Raw genomic sequence first — 27,189 nt, 5'->3', positions numbered from 1 at the left:
CGTAGCTACTAGCTCTTAGCCGATTTAGCATGGCGGCTTCTCCTGTCTCTCCCGCACTTTTCTGCTCTGGGTGTGAAATGTTTAGTTATTCCTCGGCCTCCTTTAGCAGTAACGGTACTTGTAATAAGTGTAGCTTATTCGTAGCTTTGGAGGCCAGGCTGGGCGAATTGGAGACTCGGCTCCGCACCGTGGAAAATTCTACAGTTAGCCAGGCCCCTGTAGTCGGTGCGGACCAAGGTAGCTTAGCCGCCGTTAGTTCCCCCCTGGCAGATCCCGAGCAGCTGGGAAAGCAGGCTGACTGGGTGACTGTGAGGAGGAAGCGTAGCCCTAAACAGAAGCCCCGTGTACACCGTCAACCCGTTCACATCTTCTAACCGTTTTTCCCCACTCGGCGACACACCCGCCGAGGATCAAACTCTGGTTATTGGCGACTCTGTTTTGAGAAATGTGAAGTTAGCGACACCAGCAACCATAGTCAATTGTCTTCCGGGGGCCAGAGCAGGCGACATTGAAGGAAATTTGAAACTGCTGGCTAAGGCTAAGCGTAAATTTTGGTAAGATTGTAATTCACGTCGGCAGTATGACACCCGGTACGCCAATCGGAGGTCACTAAAATTAACATTAAATCGGTGTGTAACTTTGCAAAAACAATGTCGGACTCTGTAGTTTTCTCTGGGCTCCTCCCCAATCGGACCGGGAGTGACATGTTTAGCCGCATGTTCTCCTTGAATTGCTGGCTGTCTGAGTGGTGTCCAAAAAATGAGGTGGGCTTCATAGATAATTGGCAAAGCTTCTGGGGAAAACCTGGTCTTGTTAGGAGAGACGGCATCCATCCCACTTTGGATGGAGCAGCTCTCATTTCTAGAAATCTGGCCAATTTTCTTAAATCCTCCAAACCGTGACTATCCAGGGTTGGGACCAGGAAGCAGAGTTGTAGTCTTACACACCTCTCTGCAGCTTCTCTCCCCATGCCATCCCCTCATTACCCCATCCCCGTAGAGACAGTGCCTGCTCCCAGACTACCAATAACCAGCAAAAATCTATTTAAGCATAAAAATTCAAAAAGAAAAAATAATATAGCACCTTCAACTGCACCACAGACTAAAACAGTTAAATGTGGTCTATTAAACATTAGGTCTCTCTCTTCTAAGTCCCTGTTGGTAAATGATATAATAATTGATCAACATATTGATTTATTCTGCCTAACAGAAACCTGGTTACAGCAGGATGAATATGTTAGTTAAATGAGTCAACACCCCCGAGTCACACTAACTGTCAGAATGCTCGTAGCACGGGCCGGGGCGGAGGATTAGCAGCAATCTTCCATTCCAGCTTATTAATTAATCAAAAACCCAGACAGAGCTTTAATTCATTTGAAAGCTTGTCTCTTAGTCTTGTCCATCCAAATTGGAAGTCCCAAAAACCAGTTTTATTTGTTATTATCTATCGTCCACCTGGTCGTTACTGTGAGTTTCTCTGTGAATTTCAGACCTTTTGTCTGACTAGTGCTTAGCTCAGATAAGATAATTATAGTGGGCGATTTTAACATCCACACAGATGCTGAGAATGACAGCCTCAACACTGCATTTAATCTATTATTAGACTCTATTGGCTTTGCTCAAAAAGTAAATGAGTCCACCCACCACTTTAATAATATCTTAGATCTTGTTCTGACTTATGGTATGGAAATAGAAGACTTAACAGTATTCCCTGAAAACTCCCTTCTGTCTGATCATTTCTTAATAACATTTACATTTACCCTGATGGACTCCCCAGCAGTGGGGAATAAGTTTCATTACACTAGAAGTCTTTCAGAAAGCGCTGTAACTAGGTTTAAGGATATGATTCCTTCTTTATGTTCTCTAATGCCATATACCAACACAGTGCTGAGTAGCTACCTAAACTCTGTAAGGGAGATAGAGTATCTCGTCAATAGTTTTACATCCTCATTGAAGACAACTTTGGATGCTGTAGCTCCTCTGAAAAAGAGAGCTTTAAATCAGAAGTGTCTGACTCCGTGGTATAACTCACAAACTCGTAGCTTAAAGCAGATAACCCGTAAGTTGGATAGGAAATGGCGTCTCACTAATTTAGAAGATCTTCACTTAGCCTGGAAAAAGAGTCTGTTGCTCTATAAAAAAGCCCTCCGTAAAGCTAGGACATCTTTCTACTCATCACTAATTGAAGAAAATAAGAACAACCCCAGGTTTCTTTTCAGCACTGTAGCCAGGCTGACAAAGAGTCAGAGCTCTATTGAGCTGAGTATTCCATTAACTTTAACTAGTAATGACTTCATGACTTTCTTTGCTAACAAAATTTTAACTATTAGAGAAAAAATTACTCATAACCATCCCAAAGACGTATCGTTATCTTTGGCTGCTTTCAGTGATGCCGGTATTTGGTTAGACTCTTTCTCTCCGATTGTTCTGTCTGAGTTATTTTCATTAGTTACTTCATCCAAACCATCAACATGTTTATTAGACCCCAATCCTACCAGGCTGCTCAAGGAAGCCCTACCATTATTTAATGCTTCGATCTTAAATATGATCAATCTATCTTTGTAGTTGGCTATGTACCACAGGCTTTTAAGGTGGCAGTAATTAAACCATTACTTAAAAGCCATCACTTGACCCAGCTATCTTAGCTAATTATAGGCCAATCTCCAACCTTCCTTTTCTCTCAAAAATTCTTGAAAGGGTAGTTGTAAAACAGCTAACTGATCATCTGCAGAGGAATGGTCTATTTGAAGAGTTTCAGTCAGTACAGAAACAGCATTAGTGAAGGTTACAAATGATCTTCTTATGGCCTCGGACAGTGGACTCATCTCTGTGCTTGTTCTGTTAGACCTCAGTGCTGCTTTTGATACTGTTGACCATAAAATTTTATTACAGAGATTAGAGTATGCCATAGGTATTAAAGGCACTGCGCTGCGGTGGTTTGAATCATATTTGTCTAATAGATTACAATTTGTTCATGTAAATGGGGAATCTTCTTCACAGACTAAAGTTAATTATGGAGTTCCACAAGGTTCTGTGCTAGGACCAATTTTATTCACTTTATACATGCTTCCCTTAGGCAGTATTATTAGACGGTATTGCTTAAATTTTCATTGTTACGCAGATGATACCCAGCTTTATCTATCCATGAAGCCAGAGGACAATCAATCAATCAATCAATCAATTTTTTTATATAGCGCCAAATCACAACAAACAGTTGCCCCAAGGTGCTTTATATTGTAAGGCAAGGCCATACAATAATTATGTAAAACCCCAACGGTCAAAACGACCCCCTGTGAGCAAGCACTTGGCTACAGTGGGAAGGAAAAACTCCCTTTTAACAGGAAGAAACCTCCAGCAGAACCAGGCTCAGGGAGGGGCAGTCTTCTGCTGGGACTGGTTGGGGCTGAGGGAGAGAACCATGAAAAAGACATGCTGTGGAGGGGAGCAGAGATCGATCACTAATGATTAAATGCAGAGTGGTGCATACAGAGCAAAAGGAGAAAGAAACAGTGCATCATGGGAACCCCCCAGCAGTCTACGTCTATAGCAGCATAACTAAGGGATGGTTTAGGGTCACCTGATCCAGCCCTAACTATAAGCTTTAGCAAAAAGGAAAGTTTTAAGCCTAATCTTAAAGTAGAGAGGGTGTCTGTCTCCCTGATCTGAATTGGGAGCTGGTTCCACAGGAGAGGAGCCTGAAAGCTGAAGGCTCTGCCTCCCATTCTACTCTTACAAACCCTAGGAACTACAAGTAAGCCTGCAGTCTGAGAGCGAAGCGCTCTATTGGGGTGATATGGTACTACGAGGTCCCTAAGATAAGATGGGACCTGATTATTCAAAACCTTATAAGTAAGAAGAAGAATTTTAAATTCTATTCTAGAATTAACAGGAAGCCAATGAAGAGAGGCCAATATGGTGAGATATGCTCTCTCCTTCTAGTCCCTGTCAGTACTCTAGCTGCAGCATTTTGAATTAACTGAAGGCTTTTTAGGGAACTTTTAGGACAACCTGATAATAATGAATTACAATAGTCCAGCCTAGAGGAAATAAATGCATGAATTAGTTTTTCAGCATCACTCTGAGACAAGACCTTTCTGATTTTAGAGATATTGTGTAAATGCAAAAAAGCAGTCCTACATATTTGTTGAATATGCGCTTTGAATGACATATCCTGATCAAAAATGACTCCAAGATTTCTCACAGTATTACTAGAGGTCAGGGTAATGCCATCCAGAGTAAGGATCTGGTTAGACACCATGTTTCTAAGATTTGTGGGGCCAAGTACAATAACTTCAGTTTTATCTGAGTTTAAAAGCAGGAAATTAGAGGTCATCCATGTCTTTATGTCTGTAAGACAATCCTGCAGTTTAGCTAATTGGTGTGTGTCCTCTGGCTTCATGGATAGATAAAGCTGGGTATCATCTGCGTAACAATGAAAATTTAAGCAATACCGTCTAATAATACTGCCTAAGGGAAGCATGTATAAGTGAATAAAATTGGTCCTAGCACAGAACCTTGTGGAACTCCATAATTAACCTTAGTCTGTGAAGAAGATTCCCCATTTACATGAACAAATTGTAATCTATTAGACAAATATGATTCAAACCACCGCAGCGCAGTGCCTTTAATACCTATGGCATCCTCTAATCTCTGTAATCAAAATTTTATGGTCAACAGTATCAAAAGCAGCACTGAGGTCTAACAGAACAAGCACAGAGATGAGTCCACTGTCCGAGGCCATAAGAAGATCATTTGTAACCTTCACTAATGCTGTTTCTGTACTATGATGAATTCTAAAACCTGACTGAAACTCTTCAAATAGACCATTCCTCTGCAGATGATCAGTTAGCTGTTTTACAACTACCCTTTCAAGAATTTTTGAGAGAAAAGGAAGGTTGGAGATTGGCCTATAATTAGCTAAGATAGCTGGGTCAAGTGATGGCTTTTTAAGTAATGGTTTAATTACTGCCACCTTAAAAGCCTGTGGTACATAGCCAACTAACAAAGACAGATTGATCATATTTTAACATCAAAGCATTAAATAATGGTAGGGCTTCCTTGAGCAGCCTGGTAGGAATGGGGTCTAATAAACATGTGATGGTTTGGATGAAGTAACTAATGAAAATAACTCAGACAGAACAATCGGAGAGAAAGAGTCTAACCAAATACCGGCATCACTGAAAGCAGCCAAAGATAACGATACATCTTTGGGATGGTTATGAGTAATTTTTTCTCTAATAGTTAAAATTTTGTTAGCAAAGAAAGTCATGAAGTCATTACTAGTTAAAGTTAATGGAATACTCAGCTCAATAGAGCTCTGTCTCTTTGTCAGCCTGGCTACAGTGCTGAAAAGAAACCTGGGGTTGTTCTTATTTTCTTCACCAATTCTTCAGGATTGTCTTACAGACATAAAGACATGGATGACCTCTAATTTCCTGCTTTTAAACTCAGATAAAACTGAAGTTATTGTACTTGGCCCCACAAATCTTAGAAAGATCGTGTCTAACCAGATCCTTACTCTGGATGGCATTACCCTGACCTCTAGTAATACTGTGAGAAATCTTGGAGTCATTTTTGATCAGGATATGTCATTCAAAGCGCATATTAAACAAATATGTCGGACTGCTTTTTTGCATTTACGCAATATCTCTAAAATCAGAAAGGTCTTGTCTCAGAGTGATGCTGAAAAACTAATTCATGCATTTATTTCCTCTAGGCTGGACTATTGTAATTCATTATTATCAGGTTGTCCTAAAAGTTCCCTAAAAAGCCTTCAGTTAATTCAAAATGCTGCAGCTAGAGTACTGACGGGGACTAGAAGGAGAGAGCATATCTCACCCATATTGGCCTCTCTTCATTGGCTTCCTGTTAATTCTAGAATAGAATTTAAAATTCTTCTTCTTACTTATAAGGTTTTGAATAATCAGGTCCCATCTTATCTTAGGGACCTTGTATACCATATCACCCCAATAGAGTGCTTCGCTCTCAGACTGCAGGCTTACTTGTAGTTCCTAGGGTTTGTAAGAGTAGAATGGGAGGCAGAGCCTTCAGCTTTCAGGCTCCTCTCCTGTGGAACCAGCTCCCAATTCAGATCAGGGAGACAGACACCCTCTCTACTTTTAAGATTAAGCTTAAAAACTTTCCTTTTGCTAAAGCTTGTAGTTAGGGCTGGATCGGGTGACCCTGAACCATCCACTTAGTTATGCTGCTATAGACGTAGACTGCTGGGGGGTTCCCATGATGCACTGTTTCTTTCTCTTTTTGCTCTGTATGCACCACTCTGCATTTAATCATTAGTGATCGATCTCTGCTCCCCTCCACAGCATGTCTTTTTCCTGGTTCTCTCCCTCAGCCCCAACCAGTCCCCAGCAGAAGACTGCCCCTCCCTGAGCCTGGTTCTGCTGGAGGTTTCTTCCTGTTAAAGGGAGTTTTTCCTTCCCACTGTAGCCAAGTGCTTGCTCACAGGGGGTCGTTTTGACCGTTGGGGTTTTACACAATTATTGTATGGCCTTGCCTTACAATATAAAGCGCCTTGGGGCAACTGTTTGTTGTGATTTGGCGCTATATAAAAAAATTGATTGATTGATTGTTACCTCCACCAACAGGAGGGTGGCCTTTAATCGGATTTGGTTGTTTATCAGTGGACACTGGAAGTTAAATGCTGAACGGATCATAATGAAACTCTTTTTGTTTAACTATTTTGTCCTTATGACATCACAAAGTATAGCATCAGAACTCTGACTGACCTCCTGTAAATGAATATGTGCTTCTTGAGAGTTCTACTTGTTTTTTTTTTGTTTTTTCAGCAAGCAATTAAAAATGAAGTATCATCATATCCTGGTGTGTGGCTTCGGTATATATGTCACATCTTTATATACTGGATTGGATATATAATATTTCACTCTTTATTTGTTTGTTTGCCAAATAAATAAAGGTAATTTCCAGGATGACAGCCCAACTCCTGTCCCAGGTATACCTATCAAAATGTGTAAACCTGGGGTTGATTCCTGGTCATATTACCTGTTTGTGTCTTTAAACAAGACACTTCAACTGCATCATCTCAGTACTGGCCTTAAATGGGTAAGTAAACTATGTAGGATTGGCGTCCCATTCAGTGTTGTAATCTGTCAACCATTTCATGCTCTGGAGATGGAGATAAGCACTGACATCAACAAACCTCATAATGCTGCTGCTTCTTCTTCTTCTTCCAGTATAAGTGGGCTCTAGTGCTGCAAGCACAAAACTATCAAAAGAATAGACACATAATAGATAGAAATTATGGTTAAAATAACAAGAAAATCTTTTACATGAGGACATTTCAAGTACAAACCTCTGTCCAAACCCAGCAGCCTTCTGCTTATGTGTCCTTAAACTACTTACACTGCCAGTGTGGGAGTTGTTTGCAGAAGTCTAAATAACAGGAAAATCTACGTGACATATTGCACAAATATTAATTAAAATGATTCCAGAGCATCATCTGGCTCAAAATATAACCAACTAACACTTCATTGAAAGTATACCTGTCCACAGGCCTGGCGCCAGAAAAAAAATATTAAGGGGGCGATGAGTTTAACACAGGGGGCGGGGTCACTCCCCCCCCCCCAAAAAAAATGCGCACCGGAGGAGACGTGCCTCTGAGCATGCGTAATGAATTGGGTGCGTTCCTGGAAAGCTCGTGTATTTAGGCTGCACCGTTGTAAGAGACTAAGAGTGAAGAGTGATGACAGTATTTTTTTAATTATTATTTGAACGTATAGACCCTCGGTAAAGTGATCTCCTGCATACCACAGAGCCGGTGTTCTGTCAAGATGAGGTGCGCCAACTTTCGACACTCTGAGCTGTGACGTACCTTCGTGTTGTCCAATAGGAACGACGCGTCGGGCCAAAACACGGAAGACTCGTGGCAGAAACCACTGATCTGTACAAAAATGGATCAGACCAATCCGATTGGTGCAGAAACCACTGATCTGTACAAAATGGATCGGACGAATCCAATTGGTGCAGAAACCACTGATCTGTACAAAACATTAACGTGTGACAGGACTGCTCATTTAGAGAGCAGTTTTCTGAAGAAAAATCATTGGAAATGTTTTTTTGTTGTTGTTTGTTACCTCAAAATTTCTGATTACAATAAATCAATAAATGGCTCTTTAGAAACCTTTTATCTGTAAATTAAAACCACCTGTTATTTCATATTAGATAATTTCTTGTTTAACATAAGGAACCTCAGACATTTTTTTTAGACAAATAAAATAACATGGAAACTTGTATATTTTTTAAGTCTGGTAGATTATTTAGATCTCATTTCAACCAGAAAAACAAACACTAAATAAATACAAATGTTTATTATAAATGCAAAAGGAAATCATTTAACAATGACTGCAGTGTGATTGTAAAGTAGGATTTCTGTGACATAAACCTCATGATGAATTTTTTTATAGTCATTTAAACTTGTAATTTCGTCAAAATATGTAATTGCCTTTTCTAAAATATGAATTTGAGCGCAATAAGTGGAGAGCTTCTACTTGTGCAAATGTCTTTTGACTTTGATTCATGGACATTTTTAATGATCCGTTCATTTATTGCTAAAATATAAAATGAACAGCTTTTTTAAAAAAAAATAAAACAGTTGCTGTTGAAGGAGCCTTTTATTTAGAAGCAGGTGTTCTGCTGGATTCTCTGGACCAGATGAAGGTCTCTTCTGCAGTTTTTAACTCTGGTGGTGTTGCTGAAAAGCAGAGATGTTTTCTTTCGACTGGACTTTGCGGTGTTCAGCTCATCAGTGGAAGTTTGGTTGTCTGCACAGCTAATGTTCCTGATTGGGACAAATAAAAATATTTCTTTAAATATAAAGAAACACTAAACAGTTTATACGTTTAAAAAAAGGGGGGGAAATGGAAAAAAAATAATACAAGCGGTCCCAAACAGGAAGTGCTAAATTTTGAGTCCACAGTGAAACAGGAAATGTCAAATGTTGAACATTTCCTGGAGCTTCAGCAGAGGATATTAACCTGTTTTTCATTGTTATTTTTTCACAGGTATGTTTATCCTCTGTAAGGTTTTAGTGTAACTTTTTGTCTCTCAATTTAAAAAAAAAAATTAAAAAAGAGAAAGAGGAGATTGAACGTGAATAGAGGAGATCTCGTGGGAATTCAGTGCAGAGTTGACACTGAAACACGAAATGGTAAATGTTGAGTCTACAGTGAATCCGGGAACACTAAAGTGAGAGGTAGCGTGAACCTTGACAGCACATGAGGTCCATCAGTGACTATTTAGTGTGTAAATTGCATGACATTTTGTAGCTATGCTAATGCTCCCCAGAAGCATGTACTGAAAATAAAGTCTGAAGAGCTTAAATGACATGGTGAGGACTTTGCAGGCATGTGAGAGGCAAATAAAGAATAATGCTTAAAATGGCAGGTTGTTAAGAAGGCCGTAGTTGGGGAGTCTGGAGGTTTTTAGTCATGCTAATGCTCCCCAGAAGCATTTATTGAAAAAAGTCAGAAGGACCTAAATGACATGGTGAGATACTGGCATATATATATATATTGTCGCGGCTCGTCTTTAGTCTTCTCAGGATGTCGTCTTTTAGATAACACAAACTAATTGCAAGTGATATGCTAGAAAATGACACAACACTTTAGAATAATTCAGCCTTAAGCAAGATAAAATGCACAGAGTTTTTAAGTTTATTTAAGCCTTCGACACAAAGCTTAGACAAACTGAGTCCTCTAGAGAGACTGAATAAGTGACAACCGCGCTCATCTATTTATTGGAGACCCGCGGGCATCGCTCCTCCTTCGACTTTTTTATTTATTTCATTCCTAAGACATGGTTTTCTATTGGAAGCGTCCTCTAGTGAACCCTAAGCAGGTGTTAGGCCATTATTTCAATGTGACAAACGCTCCCATTAAAACGTGAAGGATTTACAACTGATTTTTTTAAAAGACCTTCAGCCACAGGTGCAGCTGGCCTGAGGCCCCCTCCGCACGTGGCCTCAGCCACACGTGCAGCTGGCCTGAGGCCCCGGCACGTGGGACACTTGATAGTTCATCACAGTTCAAATATGGACCTAAAAATTCTTCTACAGTCCCTCCTCTGGGACTCGAAAGAGTCCCATTACATCAACTATACTCTTGGGTTGTTTACTGACAAGACATCCTCATTTGTGCATTGCAATAAAAAAGAAAAACACATCACTCGACTTACTGATAACTCTGGTGCGGATATGAATATCAGTGATACTTCACACGGTAAATATATTGCAGTGCAGGTGAACCTACATACTAAGGCACAAGGTGAGCAATTAGCCGGATTATATCAACGCAAGGTGACATTCAAACAATGAGTTTTGGTGTAATTCAAGGCACTTAAAATGGCCACATAAAACAAGTTACATCAACCTCTTAATCATGGCAAAGTAAAGGCTTCACATTGACATCAGTGCAACCAATCATCTTCTGGCATCTATTGACTCACTCAACCAGAGGCTCCAACCCATTATACTTGGTTCTACATATTATTTTGTTAAAGAGTCACACATTTATTATTTAAATGCATCAAATAACCCCTACGTTACCACTATTTAGTCAACCAATCAAGAAACTATTCTAAGGTTAGCGCAGCTATGTCTAGTTAAATGATAAACACAATAAATGGTTTCCCTTCATGTCCGTCTAAGTCATTTGCCTTAGTCAATCATATAATGGTTTTCATTATAGGCCATTTCTCAACATTCTCCACTTTGTTTTTCTTCTTTTTCAGCTTGTTTTCTAATGCCCTTTTTGGCTAGACGCCAAATTTAGGCGATGCATGTCTCTTGAGGCATGCTATAATTTAAGAAAAAGGGGTCCCTATGGTGCATCTTTACTACTAAATCTACAAACACGCCGTGTAAGGGTCCCCTTTTTATAACTTTGCAATGTGATATCTATGTGTATGCATTTAGCTTTATCTGTGTTACGCAGATGATGGTAAGGACAGACATTTACCCAACCTTCGTTACTAACATATATCCTTCTTTGTTTTATTTACACTCAGATTTCTGAAACCAGTCCGCAATTCAAACTCAAGAACCAAGATCATAGTCCGTGTTCAGTGCCATTACGTCAGTCCGCGCTCCTCAGCATTTACTCAGCATCTGAAGTTTTGGGAGAAGTTGGGGAACATGGGGAGGTTGGCCTTTCAGGGGTAGTGGGGGAAGGATCAGGAATTCTGGCTTTCAGACAGTCGTGCAGTTCTCTGATGGATCTTTCCAGCTCCTTGTGCTGCTTGGCCAGGTTGTACAGGGCCCCCAGAGAATTCTTGCCCACATTCAGGGTGGTGGTGGCCAGCCCTAGCTGTTCCCTTTCCATATGCTCCATCATGCAGGCTAGCATGTCCATACTAGACTGAAGACCACACAGTTGAGTATGGAGGCCCTCCTGAGCACAAGAGATGTTGGCATTGTCACGGTGTATCCTGAACAGGTATGCAGCTGTCTGACTTAGTTGTGGCATGATTTCCTCAAATAGCTCATGGGGAATGTGATTTGTGAGGGGCAGGAGCTGCTCCAAGGTTTTTGGAACAGACTCTTGTGGAAGACGAAGCTCTCGAACTAAGATTGCCATGTCCTGTGGGGTGACCATGACCAGATTAAGGTTGTGCAGTCCAGGGGACAGGAAGTACAAGGGGGAAGGCATTTCATGTGTGGGGGGAGTATTGTTGATGTCGCACAGGCAAGTGGGTGGGACACTCTGGGCATTTAGCAGCCTGTACAAAGCTCCCCTCTGTCCTGGTGGGTGAGTTCGGCTAAGGTCTACCCCTGCTGATCCTCCTCCAGAGGTACTGGGCTGATCAGAATATCTCTCCTGCCTTGGGGGTGGAAAGCTGGGGACAGGTCCTAGCAGTGAATTGGGTCTAGGATGCACTCGGGCGGTTGCTGCATATGGCCGACCTTGGCTGCCTCCCCTGGAGGGTATCGTTGCCACTGGCACATGTGACTGTCTCCATGGCATCTGCGGAAGGGGTGTGTTACTGAGTCCAAAGGGTCCTTCAGGTGATGGTGGAGTCCTCGGGCCGACTCTTGCTGCAGGCAGATTCTGTGAAGCCGTCATCGCCAGGTGCTGGAACGATGAAGATCCTTCTGTTGCCAACTGGTTTAGCTGCTGGATGGAAGGCGGCTGTGGCGACCAATCATGTCTCGACCATCCCTCCTGCATATCCTCTTCTCCAAACAGTTCTGAGAGTCCAATCAGACTTGATAGAGGCAGATCAGGCATAGGTCCCTGATCAGGGGAGTCTGGTCTCTCAGCCATACTCCTGTGTCCTAGTAATATACATATACGTTCATTATTACAGCTCCATGTCATTCTTTCAGATATTGTCTATCCTATCCCTCATTTTTGTGGGTGCATGTGTGTGAATGTAAATGTGCGTGCATGTCTTCTTCCTCGTCTACAATATCACCAAGCACGGTCCGTCCCAGTCCTCCCTATCTGGGGTGTACGCCACAATATTAGGGAGCTGGGGGCTGTCGGGGAGGATAATTGGTATTTCATCCATTTCCATATATTCTGGTTCTCTGTCTGTTTCGTTTGTGCTTTCTTCTAGGGCTCGGATGGCTAGCAGTGGGAGCTGTCCTACTGTGGATGAAATCAATTTATTGACCAGAAATTTTATCAAGGGAATACCACAACATATTACCAGCAAGACCGCCACCCCTGTTAGTGCCAAGATTACACCTATCTGGTATAACCAGTCTTTCCATGATATCCACCCTCTCCTTAGAGTCCCAAACAGTGAAAATAGTGGGCCAATATTCATTCCATTCCCTACAATGTATCCAGAATCGTCAGTTTCATTTCTCCCTCCTATGGAGTTACTTAACAGTTCCTGTTGCATCTCCTCAAGTGTGATTAAGAGCTCTGTCAAATTTCCGTCTTCCCCTGTACGCATGGGAATAGCTGTGCAACATTCGGTGGCTTTGATCATAATACAAACTCCTTGTTCATCAGCCATCATCATCTCGATAGCTAATCTATTTTGCATTGTCATTAGCGAGGTGGCGTGCAGTTGTTCGGTTAAGGCTCCTACTGCTGCCAATGTCCAGTTCAGGTATCTTTGCTGATTATACCACAAGTAATTAATCCACTGCACCTCCTGGAACCTAGAACGGATTTTTGGAGTAACCCCGAACAGAGCCAATGCCCATCCCCATTTATCCGCATCTTCATCTGCTTTAACTCTGCTACTGTCTATGGCTTCTAACTGTCGGGGTATCCCTTCTGGTATCCCGTTTCTTACTGTGATGTTGTAGTCTGTTTTAAACGTCATTATTCCTCTTTTCTTACGAAGTTTCTGTGGCATGGGCTGTATTGCATTTGGCATTTCAATTACTGTTATTGCTCCTGTGAGCATCACAGGAGCACAAAGGCCTTTCCAATTCGGGGACAGCGATGACAGGAGTTTCCTTTTTTGTCCACATATCCAAAAGATGTCAGCTAAGGGTACCGTTCCCTTAGCTAAATTTGGAGTAGATACCCATGAAGCATGGGTGAGATTCAGTCCAATTACAGACCCCCCTGTGGCCGGTACTATTTGTTCACACTGTATGCCTGCTGCTGGCAGGGTGTGACAGACGGTAATGTTCCATGCTGTTTTGGCCGGTTTGTATTCTTGCTGCTTTTGCATACACTGTATGTGGTGTTTTGGCTGGGTCGTCCCTACCTGCCAATCGCTTATGTATTGTGCTACTAAGCCTTTAGCTATACAGAATGGGTGTATCATCCCTTTCTCTATTTTAATCATAGGTGGAACGGTTCCTTCTGTACTTAGGGGCACTGGACAAAGTTTACTGTCGGCAGCATATTTTTCATCACCTACTGCCATTTTCATAACACATTGTGTATAGCATTCTGCTTGGTCTGAGTTATGTTGGGGACTCCTATAACAGTTATTGATATCAGGTAGGGGTTTAGCCTGAGGTATCACACCTTTCCGGTGACAGGCTATGCAAGGCTTTTCACTGATCTGCCTAGCCGAAAATTTAAACCATTGGTAAAATAAATTGGTCTTCAACCCTTGTGTGCGGGCTAGGTCTGTACTGGGATCCCATCTCCCTAAGTGACTGCTTGTTTCTAGGCTTCTAATTGTCCTCTTTTTCCTTGGTTTGATTTTTACCCATTTTGTGGCTTCATGTACTGTAACAGTTACGTCTTGCTTGGTTTCCCTGCATCCTCTTTTATCACAAATTACCTCTATGTTGAGTGTTCCCTCCTCTTCACATTTGATGCTAATGGCTTCGCCTAATATGTAATCCCCCAGCTTTCCCTGTATTCCTATGTTCTTGTAGGCTTTTGATTTAATGTATACCAAATTATATGTTTTTCCTGTGTTTAGAATGCCTTATTTAGCTGCTATTGCGGCCATGGCCACGGCACAGTCCGTTGTATGTTTTGGATGTCTATTTTCTCCCATACTGGCCACCAGTAGTATTGTCAATCCCTTGAATAATTCCTTAATCATTGCTCTGATGACTGTTGAGATGTGCTACTGGATGTGCTACTAAGTGAGCCGTCACTAGATGAGCTGTCACTAGGGATGTGTGGTGTATCTGTGCTTTGTCTGGGTTGTACTTCCTGCGGTTCTTCTGTCGGTAAATCTACTGAGTTGCTGTCCGAGTCTGATGTCTCCTGTGGCCTGTCTATCTGTCGGTCTGTATTTCTGTCGGTCTGTATTTCTGTCTGTCTGTTGGCCTGCGTCTCCAGTTGTTTCTGAGTCTGCATCTGAGTCTGTCGCTGCTCTATCTGGCAGGGATCCACTACTCTCTGAAGCTGTGCGTCGTCTTTGTTCAATCAGTCTCTGTGAGCGCCTTGGCCAGTGTTCGCCTGGCTGCAGGGAGGCGTGGCCTTCCCTCGGTGCTTCTTCTGGCTGCAGGGAGGCGTGGCCGTCCCTCGGTGCTGCTGTAGGGTCTCTGGCTTCTCCTGCTTCCCCCCTTGGCCCGGCGGCTCTGCCAAGACGAGCTTGCCGAGGCCGCAGGGGCGCTGGGCCACCAACCCTACAGCAGTGGTTTAAATGAAACCAAGTGTCCTTACCGTCTACTTTGACTGCTGTACGTGAGGCAAGAAAAACTTTAAAAGGACCTTCTCAGCGGGGCCTGTCCCACTTCTTTTTGAACACCTTGACGTAAACCAGATCACCAGGCTGGATGCTCTGATTTTCGAGTGGAATCTCTGCTTCTCTGTCTTCTGTAGCACCTTTGACCTGCAAAAAGATAGTTTTGTGTATTTGGGTTAACTGTCTCAGATAATTATGCCATTCGTCTTGTAGCTGCTCCAGCGATGGTCCTTCGTAGGGTCCTCTCAGGTATGGAATAGGCATCGGCCGACCTGTAAGAGCTTCAAATGGTGTCAAATGGGTTAGTCGGTTAGTTTGTGAGCGCATTGACAATAAAGCAAGCGGCAACGCATCCAGCCAGGTTAGTTTGCCATTACTGTCTGCTATGATTTTTGCTAGTTTGTTCTTTAAAATGCCATTAGCCCGTTCCACCGCCCCATTTGATTGGGGGTGATAAACACACCCAAACTTCTGTTTGATACCCAATTGTTTGAATGTTTCTTGTGTAACCTTGGCTACAAAAGCCCTACCGTTGTCAGATGAGATAGTATCTGGAATGCCAAATCTTGGAAAGACGTCTCGGCACAAGAATTTGGCTACCGTTTTATGGTCTTGATTTGCAGAGGCTACTGCCTCAATCCATCGGCTGAATCTGCATATCACTACCAAAACATATCTCATTCGTTTAACTCGATTTTCAGCTCCCATGTCTATGAAATCCATCATAAGATGTCTGAATGGCCCATCAGGGACCGGAATGTGGGCTAAAGGGGCTGTGAATGATTTCCGGACATTGTACTGTGCACATACCTCACACTCATTCAACAAACGGTCCACTGTTGCTGCCATATATGGTGACCACCAGACAGCTTTTAGTTTGTTCATAATTTGGACTCGCGAACAATGATCGGGTCCGTGGGCCCAAATGATTGCATGTCGTAATAAATTGGTGGGTAACACAAAATGTCCATGACTACTGCGCCACAGCTTGTCCGCTGGCCCCTGACTGCGTGTCTCAATAGCGCCTCGTTTAACCCACATTCGTTTTTCTTCTCCACTGGCCCTACTTTGAGCCACTATCAGTGCGTCAAGTGAAACCAGTGGGGCACAATCTTGGATGGTTAGCAGGGGAAACATATTTTCTCCTTGTGCTCCTTTGCGAGCTGCGTCATCTGCTAGATTGTTACCTTGAGCTATGATGTTATTATTCTTTTGATGACCTGCACATTTAATGATGGCTACCTCAGACGGTAATTGGAGAGCTTGTAACAGTTGGGAAATCGCTTCTCCATGAGTGACAGGGGTGCCATCTGCTCTCAGGAATCCCCTTTGTTTCCAAATGTTTGCATGTACATGACATACGCCATAAGCGTAGGCTGAGTCTGTGTAGATATTAACACGTTGATCTTTAGCTATCTGGCAAGCCATAGTTAAGGCTTTGATTTCTGCCAGTTGGGCTGAACAAGGCTGATCAATTCCTTGGGACTCCAGTAATTCAAAGGTTTCGCCATCCGTGTTTAGTTTAACAATCCCCATACCCGCATGCAATCCCGCGGCATCCCGAAAGCATGAGCCATCCACGAACAGGGTTAGATCTGCATCTATGGCGTGATTATACAAATGTTCTCTGGCTCTCAAAAATTTCTCTGTCTCTGCCACACAGTTATGTGGAGTACCATCTAACGGTGTGGTCAATTTGGTGGCGGGATTCACCGTGTGACAACGTTGTATTGTTATTTCTGGAGCGGACAACACAACTTCGTATCCAGTGCGTCTAGCTTGTGTTAAGACAAAACGTTGACTGGTTAGCAGGGCATGTAACTGATGCGACGTGTACAACGTTACTGCATGTCCCATGATTATGGATGATGCTTTTTGAAATGCAAAGGCAGCTGCTGCTAGACCCTGATAGCATGGTGGCAATCCTGTTTCAATGTTGTCAAGCTTTGTACTATAATAGGCCAATGGTTGTTTTCCTTCATTTGTTTCCTGCATTAGTACAGCACAAGCATAACCAGCTTTTTCAGTAACATACAAATGGAAAGGTTTCCCATAATCTGGGTTACCTAACGCGGGAGCAGATTGCATGTCTGTTTTTAGGGCCTCAAAAGCTCCCGTTGCCTGATCTGTCCAGACGAGGAGAGCTGCATTGCTTGTTTGCCCCACTGCTCTAATCATGGCACGCAAAGGTGCAGTTTTTATAGCATAATCACAAATCCACGGCCGACTGTACCCTGCCATCCCAAGGAATGAAAGCATCTGTCCCACTGTTTGGGGTTTGGGAGCCTTGATTATAGCCTCCACTTGGCTTGGGGCTATACATCGCGTGGTCCCACACAACTGTCTTCCCAAGTATTCTACTGTTGTTTGCAGAACTGCAATTTGTCCTTACTTACTTTATGACCTCCATCTGCCAATGCATGCAATACAATTAATGAATCTTTTTCACACTGTTCTTGAGTCTCTGATGCAATAAGGAGATCATCCATATATTGCACCAATGTACTGGGTATGTCAAGGTGTTGTAAATCTTCAGCCAGGACTTTGTTAAAGATGGCTGGGGACAGGTTCAGTCCCTGAGGTAGCCGTGTATACGTTAGCTGTTGTCCCAGAAATGTGAATGCAAACAAATGTTGTGAGTCTGGGTGCACAGGCACACTGAAATAGGCTGAACACAGATCGATTACTGTGTACCATTTTGCTCCAGCAGGGATGCTTGATAGTATAGTATGCGGATCAGGTACTATAGGTGCATCCATTTCTATTATTGCATTGATAGGACGCAGATCATGTCTCTTTGGTATTGTTTTTAGGGATAGGGTAGATAGGAGTATTGCATGGGCTTGCAGTTTTTATTAAAACTCCAGCTGCCATTAGTCCCTTAATTACTGGTTTTATGCCTTCAATAGCCTGAGGTTTTAATGGATACTGCCTTTGGTGAGGCAGTTTTGCTCCCGGTTTTACTTTTATTTTTACTGGTAAGGCTGTTTTTACTAGTCCTACATCCGTTTTGCTTTTGGACCACACCACTGGTGGTATTTGCTCTAACAATTTCTCTTGTTGGGCCGATAACACCATCTGTCCCTCTGGTCTAGGATTGAGCTCCACTTTTTGAGCTATAGCCTCATCATTTACTTTTAAATTAATTCGTACAAACTGCTGGTCTTTTGACAGATGTACTTGTGGACTTTCCATGTTTTGCCATTCTTCAACTTCTGAGGCTGTCTTTACCATTGGACCTAGGTCATGGGATTCGTACTTTTCTGAGACTAAAAGGGTCACATGAGGCGTGGCATTCGGCACTTGATACCATTGTTGTTCAGCTGAAGTTAGCTTGACAGAAGCTGCGGCCCCTTGGGGGCCTAAATAAATTTCTGTGGTGGTTATGTGAAACAGCCGTTGATTCATCAATGCATCCCAGCAGCATGCATAGTCAGTTTGTTCTTGTTTGGCATTGAACATCAGGGTGACATGTAAAGGTAAACTAGGTGTATATACTGCTTCATAGTGTTGTTCGGCCCAGGGCTTCCATTTTTCCCATTCCAGTTGAAGATTTGAATTTTCTGGTTGTAACTTCAGCCAGTATACCATGGGTTGCACAGGTCGGACCTTGTTTTCCATGTCCATAAGCACCATAATGTTGGCGAGTGCTTCGTCAGGAAAGTGTATTTGCAGTCCTTGATGGGTACACACTATCTGGGTTTGTAGCTTACATAAAATGTCTCTTCCCAGCAAATTCACAGGTGTATTTTGTGAGTATAACAGGGGTGCTTCAATTGTTTTTCCTGCAATCGTTACAGGAAGTGGGCGTGTAAAAGGTATTATTTGAGTTTTCCCAGAGAAGCCGATGGTCTTAATTACAGACCCAGAGAGGGGGAGATGAGCGCCCATTTTCCCTATGCAAGAGTATGTTGCCCCTGTATCCACCATGAATGGGAAATCTCTGCTTTGTATATTAACAGTGACGGTTGGCTCTTCCTTAGGTATCATCGAAATAGCCAATGCCACCGTTTCCCCCTCTGTCTTCTCTAGGCCTCCCTATTGCCAATAGGCAGAGGGTCCAACCCAAGGTCGGGCTGGACAATTTCTCATTCAATGTCCAGGTTGTCCACAGCTCCAACACTCATTAGAGGGTTGATCCCCTATTGGGGGTGTTGGTCCCATAGGCGGTCCCGCTTGACTGTTCCTGGGAGCTGAGTTTTGGAATCTGCTTCCAAATGAAGGTTGGCGAGATCCTCTTCGCCACCCTCCTCTTTGACCTTGAAAGTTCCGTGACTCTCCTCTCCACCCATGACTGTAGGTGGGTCCATTTCCGGGTGTGCCAGTGCTATGGTAGTGATAGTGATGCTCCACTGGTGCCGAGACTTCTCCTGTAGGAGTGCTCCCTGCTGCTCCTTGGGGGCTCTGTGTGGCTGTTACCACAGGTGCCTGTATGGTGGCAGCAGTGTTTGTCGTAGGGCCTGTGCTTGCCGACTCAGAAGGAACAGGGGTCATCATTGGTGCCTGGGTCTTTGTTTTTTCTTTCTTGACTTTGGTTAGCTCTCCCAACTGCATCTGCACCAATTTTTCCGTCAGGGATTTTGCTGCATCTTCTTCTTTTTGTTTTTCTTTCTTGTAGATTTCAAGATGGTGACAAATATGCTCAGAGTATAAAGCCCAATTCATTTTCGATAGTCCCACGACTCCATCTAGGGCTTTCTGAACCTCATCTGGTAGAGCCTTTTTTACAGTTATTTTAAACAGGATTTCAGTTGCTGGAGAATGGTTCCATGCATTTCCTGTTTCCTCCGCCCATCTTTTCTGGAATCGGTGCAGGAACTTCTTTGGGCACTCTTCAGGTGTCCACTCCTCATCATCCAATTTAGAGGGATCCAAGACCTCAGGGTACTTTCTTCTCAGTCCTTCCCACATGGAGTTTCTATAGCGATTAAAGGGGACTTCATCATGTTGATTAGTGCCCATCATCTGTGTTAGTCCAACCTTTCCTGCTAATTCTTCAGTGTCATGTTTTCCCATGACATGCATTAGCAAGGCTTTTATGTCACCTAAAGACAAGGTTACCCTTCTTCTAAGGCAGTTATCCATCTCCCAGCTCCTTGGGTGATGTCTGGCAGTCTGTTGGCCAGCCCCACCATGTCTGTCCAGCTCCATGGGTATACACATGATGACCATTTCTAACCACCAATGGGCATATGAGGTCTTCGTCCTCCTCTTCTTCTGTGCGGGCTCCATACTGTCTTCCAGATCGAGTGCGACTGACTGGTTCCAGGCAGTCCATCCAGTCGGTTATATTCTGTTCTAAAGCCGCTATGTCTTTGGCTACACATTGTTGTCTTTGCCTGAGTCGGGCCTCTTTTGCACTCTCAATGATGATCTCACCAGAAATTTTTTGGGTGGGTGGCTGTATAATGTGATTCCCTTGATTGGGCGTCGACTGTTGGAATATTCTTCTTTCCTCGGTGTCCCTATGTCTTTGTATTCTTCCTTCGCTAGCCGAAGTTGCTCAGCTAGTTCTTCATTATCTCTTCTGGCCAGATCCAGTGTGTCACAGAAGCTCTTGTGCCACTCTTCGGAGCCTCTATAGCCTGTGAAGGTCCAGTCAGCTGACTTATGGTGGGAGGGGACGGTTTTCAGTGGACCTCGATGTGCAGGCGGAGCCTTCAGGTCTCTCTCTTTATCCTCGTCTGCCTCCGTGTCACTGTTATTTGTGGCCTCCCCTGCTGGTCATGGTGAGCGACCACTTACTTTCGGACTTGGAGACCTTGTATGATCCATTTGACAGACTGAGGACCTGTCTCCTTGTGGCTCTCGAGCTTTTAGTGTCAGTGTGAATTTGCCCTCCACATCCATGCCTTGGTCCTCTTCACGAGTTCCTAATACAAATTGTCCAGCTGTCTTTCCCATATCATGACGTTTATATGGGGGTGGCTCTGCTTCCCAGCTCGGTGCACTGGCTTTAGTCTCTTTGGATCTTTCCTCTGTCATTTTTTCTCTTTTCTGCTGTAGCCTCTGTGCTTCCTGCTTGAACAAGGCCAAAACTTCTTTTTCTTCAGTGCGTTTTTTGTTGTTATTTACGTTCTTCTGCTGATCTTTAATTTCTTTTTTCTGTATTTCTACCGCAACTGCTTCACACATCACCGGATCAAATGATCCCTCCAAAGGCCATTGCCTGCCCCCATGTGACCTTTTGTGCCACTTTCTCATACATTGGTTGGCCTTAGTGCGTTTTCCTGGATATTTTCTTAGTACTAAGTCTAGCGGGGTACTTTCCCGACCTTGACCTTGAGAGTTACCCATGTAACCCTGACAAACGCTATGTGAGGTGTTTCTATGGTGTTCTGGTAGTCCCTCAGGGGCTGTCCTGATCCAGACCAATAACTTGCTGGCTGTAACACCTATTTTGTATTTAAACCCTTAAAAGGATTAAATTTCCAACTGCTATGCCCGTCTTCTTTCTCTTTAACTAAATATGAAAATTTACCTGCTTCCCACCAAACCTTCCTTGGGACCACAGTCAGAGTCAACCTAGGAAACAGTTCTTCACCTGGATCGGTTGGTAGTGTTACTAAATGATTTAATGGTATGCTAAGTTCTTTATTAGGGTCAGCACAAAGCAGCTCCAGCCACGGGGTTAAACCCTGATGCCACAGACGTCTTATCAGCAGCTCCCAATTAATTAGAGGAAATTGTTCTTTCTTTTGCTTCAGATTGATTACCTTAGTAATCTGCCATAATTTCTGATTGATCTCTTGTTCGTCCTGCCAATGTTCTGCTCCTACCCTGTCAAAATAGGTCCTTTCCAGCCAAAAATGTGTCCTGATTCCCTGGGTTTCGATGTCTCCGTCAGTCAAGTAATGTTCTGGGAGTATTATTTCATCATCACTTAAGTCTCCCATCAAAGACTGTCCCAAGCATTGATCAGTCTGTCAGCTTTTTCACTATAATCTAAGCTTTAACTCTTTTGATTTATAACCAACTTTATTTATTTAATCCTCTTACAACCCTAACACTTCCTAATGTCTTTGCTCCCGACTTTCTTCTATTTTCCTTCTAATTTTTTAACTTTCTGCTTCTTCTTTCTTTTTCTGCTATGTTTGTTTATTAGTTTTCTCTCTTTGAAATAATGTCTACCTTTTCTGTATTTACATAGCACTCTTCTCCTGTCTTTTTCTTCACTGTCTCTGTTTCACACTTTACTCTCTGCCTGTCATGCCCCTCCCAAGTCCTCCTGTTGGGTCTAAATACCTCCCCCTCGTACTCTTTCACATTAATCTTGTATGTCAGCCAGCTTGCAAGCCCACAGCTTTTTGCTTGCACCTCCCCTCTTACTCTCCACTCTCCCACACACAATTTTCAAAAGCTTTATACACAAAAATTATTAAAAACAACTTTCTATATATCTCTATCTAGACTTCTGCCACTTTTCACTCCGCGGCTTTAAACAACCTTTTTATTCACTTAACACCAATGTGTTCTGTTTAAGCATGTATCTCTTCTTCACGTTAGACAGCTTCTCCGGCGCTGTCAGCAACTTCATATATTACTTTTTTACAAGCCCTCTTTGAGCGTACAATATTTCATTTACTTCTACGCCTTACCGCGCCTCGCGTGCATATCCTGTGCTTAATATATTATTTTTCACCAGCTCCTTTCTGAGCATACAATATTTCATTTATTTTTACGCCTTACCGCGCCTCGCGTGCGTATCCTGTGCTTACTATATTATTTTCACAAGCTCCTTTCTGAGCATACAATATTTAATTTATTTCTACGCCTTACCGCGCCTCGCGTGCGTATCCTGTGCCTTTCTGCACTTTCTTCTACCTTTTTTCACTTACTGAGCTCCTTGTGAGCTTAATGTGCCTTTGCACTGAAAATATTCTCTTTTTCTTTCTTATAAAAAAACTCATATTACTGTGTACTTAATTACTTATTCTTCTCCCACGCCCCACAAGCGTGTATCTGGTGCCTTACTGCACTATTTTCTGCTTCATTAATTCTCATGTATTCTGCACTAACTCTTCATTTATTTTATTTTTTATAGTTTTTCTCTTTTCTTAAAAAATGACGTCCTTTATTGAGCTCTTTTACTTACTATCAGCTGTGCCACTTTGCACTTTTAAATCTCTTTATCACGTACGGTATTTCTACTGCGCCCCCTCAGGCGCTTATCTTGTGCTTTCTCTGCACGTATTCTCTTGTTAAACTCTTTTTTCTCACTTATTTCACTTCAGTCTCTGTTAAACTCTTTAAATAACCTTGTATTACCTTGTATCTATTTGTCAGTATACTCCCCTAAATTAACCCCTACAGCGCATGCTATCAGCCGGCACGTTAGTAACAAATTTCAACACCAATTATTCTCCAAGCATCCAGGTTAGTTCTTCACGCACTCTTTCCGCACCAGAGTTCATGAACATTCCTGACCTTTCACTCACACAGACATTCTTTTTCCCGGGAACACACACACCTTCTGAGCATTTTATCTACAAGGCCTGATAATTTTCAATCTTATCTTTTTTAGTCTCTTATCAATTTTCTTAGTCCAGGTTCTTTTGGGTAAGAGGCAATTAAAAAATATCACCTGTCAACCTGGGCGGAAATCCCGACTCACTCCTCCAGATCGTGCAGAAATTATAAAAGGTTTCTGCTTATCTTTTAGTCGTGATCACTGTTATTTACGGTCTGGAGGGATGAGCTGGACTGCCCCAGGCTGCCGGAATGCCCCTGGACCCTCCTGAAGCTGGCTCGCCAAGTTCTGTCGCGGCTCGTCTTTAGTCTTCTCAGGATGTCGTCTTTTAGATAACACAAACTAATTGCAAGTGATATCTAGAAAATACACAACACTTTAGAATAATTCAGCCTTAAGCAAGATAAAATGCACAGAGTTTTTAAGTTTATTTAAGCCTTCGACACAAAGCTTAGACAAACTGAGACCTCTAGAGAGACTGAATAAGTGACAACCGCGCTCATCTATTTATTGGAGACCCACGGGCATCGCTCCTCCTTCAACTTTTTTATTTATTTCATTCCTAAGACATGGTTTTCTATTGGAAGCGTCCTCTAGTGAACCCTAAGCAGGTGTTAGGCCATTATTTCAATGTGACAAACGCTCCCATTAAAACGTGAAGGATTTACAACTGATTTTTTTAAAAGACCTTCAGCCACAGGTGCAGCTGGCCTGAGGCCCCCTCCGCACGTGGCCTCAGCCACACGTGCAGCTGGCCTGAGGCCCCGGCACGTGGCCTGCGGGAAAGCACCTAAAAGGCCTTGGAAAGCCCCTGACAGACTGAATGACTAATAAAGCCCTTTTTTTTGGGTTGAACACCTGCTAGTTCAACCAGAGGACATACAGTTCGGATCAGGACACTTGATAGTTCATCACAGTTCAAATATGGACCTAAAAATTCTTCTACAATATATATATATATATATATAATTATATATATATATATATATATATATATATATATATATATATATATATATATATATATATATATATATTATATATATATAGATATATATATATATATAAAACATAGAGTTAGACAAAGCCAAACCAGGGAGAATGCACACACGTGTTAGACACAGAGGATGGATGACTGGTAGCAGCAGCAGCAGGGTGACTGTTGATTATTATGCACTGCATGTCTGCTGCAATGTTCACATTCAGGTTGTGTTGGCTCTTATCAAGCATTATCAACAGTTCAAGTCCAGGTTGCATTTGTTTGGAATCGCACTCTGAGTAAGCAGCAACAGCCCACAGGCTTTAAAGTGTTTCATTAGAAGGTGTGCGCGCGCCCGCCGAGACATCCTGCAAGTAAATATTTACCAATTAAAATGGCCATCTTTAAAAGGATCACGGGTTGTTTCCCTTCTACTGGCTCCAGATGGTATTAAGACATTTAATACCAAAAAGGAGACGCTCTCAAGTTGTGTGTATTGTTTGGTAAAGCTTTTTATCTAAACAAAACTGTAGGAACTGCTTTATTTCATACTGAACTGGTATTATATTGATTTCTGTTCAATGAATCTTGATCAATGCTTGCATTACAATGTAATAATTGAAGACCATTAAAGGAGTCATTGTGCAAAATCATTGTTTATTTAACTTTGTTAAAAATGTTGTCTGGGTTTCATGTTAATTGCTCTCAAAGGCCATCAGTTCTATGACTGTACTTGTAGAAAGCACCATGACTGAAACTTGATTTAAGTTTGAAACAGCTCATTTTAGACTTCTGTGACATAAGTTACAGAAGCCCATATTGTGACCAGAGACTGTATACATACTGGACAAACCCTCGCCATCTTGACAAGGCTTAACTACTCCTAACTCCCAGCACACCCCAGCATTGGTATAGATAGATATGCCACTCCTTCATTCGCTTCATTTTCAGGACTGGAGGTTACCATTTGACTTGGACTCCTGTTTGCGTTGCGAGATATTCCCACTGAGATAGTCTTCACTTTGGACAATACCTGTATGGTCTGTGGGTCTGCTCAACCACTGGTGAAGATGGAAGAAGTCCTATCCCCAGATACTGTAGCATGAAGTGGATGAGAGTCTTTGACTCCCCTTGGTTTGGACACCAGTCCACTGCAGGTTATTTCCCCAGGAAGTGTGGACTGAGACAATCCAGATGAACACAGACTGGTATCATGACTGGGAATCGAAACCAGGTCTATTTATTGGTAGTCTATCTTGTCTCCTGCAGGCCTACCTGCTCTGACAAGATTGGTGGCACATTACATGTGCATATTTACTGTATATTCTTAGTTGAAATTATTTGGTGGTTCATTTGCAAAAACCATATCATCTTCATCTAAAAAGTCAGGTCAGGTCTGGGAGCATATGCTGCTATTCCTCCACCACCCCACAGAGGTGCCCTGGGGTCTAGGATTCCGTCCCAACCTCTTCGAAGTAACAACCAATCTGCTGAAGTCATTTGAAACATGGCTGGACCCTTGGTCTTCTCCAGTGGCTGGGGTCCTCAACACGGAGATAACAGCATGCTGGACCAGCCCCAAGCGCCAGTGCTAATAAAATAAGCCAGCATGGATGTCAATCCTTCTAGTTCCTTGAATGGATGCTTGAGGCTGGTTGCAAATGTGAGTCACTCTCCAGAGACCATCCTGTTCAAATCCTCCAACTTTAGAGCATAAATAAACACGTTTGGGTGATTCTTTAACTACGGGCACTATTGGCCTTGTAAATGTAATTTCCACCACACCATTGCCTTACAATATAAAGCGCCTTGGGGCAACTGTTTGTTGTGATTTGGCGCTATATACATGTGCTCTGATGTCACTGTTTATCTCCATAGAAACTACCCAAACAATCTTTCATACAAACTGTTTAGGGACATTACAGTGTTGTGGTGGAAATTATGGCAATAGTGTGGGACAACTACATTTTGTTTAAAAAAATCACAACAGTTGTATGACATTGAATACCCCAATTATGTTTTGATTATTTTACTGATATTTTATTCAGAGATATTTTAAAACATTAGAAAAAATGTTTCTTTACCATTCATTTTTATCATTGAAGATCAAAAGTCTGGGTGTGGGACAAGCACAAAACGGCAATATTTGCATATAATGATGCTGAAAAAAGGTGAAAAAGTCATCATAGACTACTAGAACACATTTCGTAACACACTTTCATTGTAAAGATAACTATAAAAGTGTGAAATTTCCCCTTTTTTCTGTTTTTCACACAGTATGATCAAAGGACATAATAAGTGCCCGTAGTCTAAGAATCACCCTGTAATTTCTAAATGTCACCCAACCTTTAAAACTCTCTTCCCCAGTAGGGTGGAGGCAATCCATTACCAGGAAGCTATTGCAACCCCAGAAAGAGAGCCATTTATTCACAAAACTAAATCTTTGTCCTGTACAGAACTATACCACCCACAAATTTAGAGATATAAGCCTGCTGCAGACATAATTTTCCCAGGAAGGGAGGGAACAAGAGACAATTAGTCAATGTTGACACATCTTTGAATCAAGGGTACAATTCATATACAACCCCTGGCAAAAATTATGGAATCACCGGCCTCGGAGGATGTTCATTCAGTTGTTTAATTTT

At 42.5% G+C, this 27,189-nt stretch overlaps 1 protein-coding gene across 3 annotated transcripts in view; it reads left to right on the top strand.

The window, feature by feature from the left end:
* The window catches only part of LOC117522020 (netrin-G1-like), a 185,390-nt gene that overhangs the window by 14,694 nt on the left and 143,507 nt on the right, over positions 1–27,189 (top strand). The window lies entirely within an intron of this gene.

Source organism: Thalassophryne amazonica, chromosome 12 (genome assembly GCF_902500255.1).
Source record: "Thalassophryne amazonica chromosome 12, fThaAma1.1, whole genome shotgun sequence".
Classification (NCBI taxonomy): Eukaryota; Metazoa; Chordata; class Actinopteri; order Batrachoidiformes; family Batrachoididae; genus Thalassophryne; species Thalassophryne amazonica.
The sequence above is the reverse complement of the archived record's forward strand: the minus strand, read 5'-3'. Positions and strand labels throughout refer to the sequence as shown.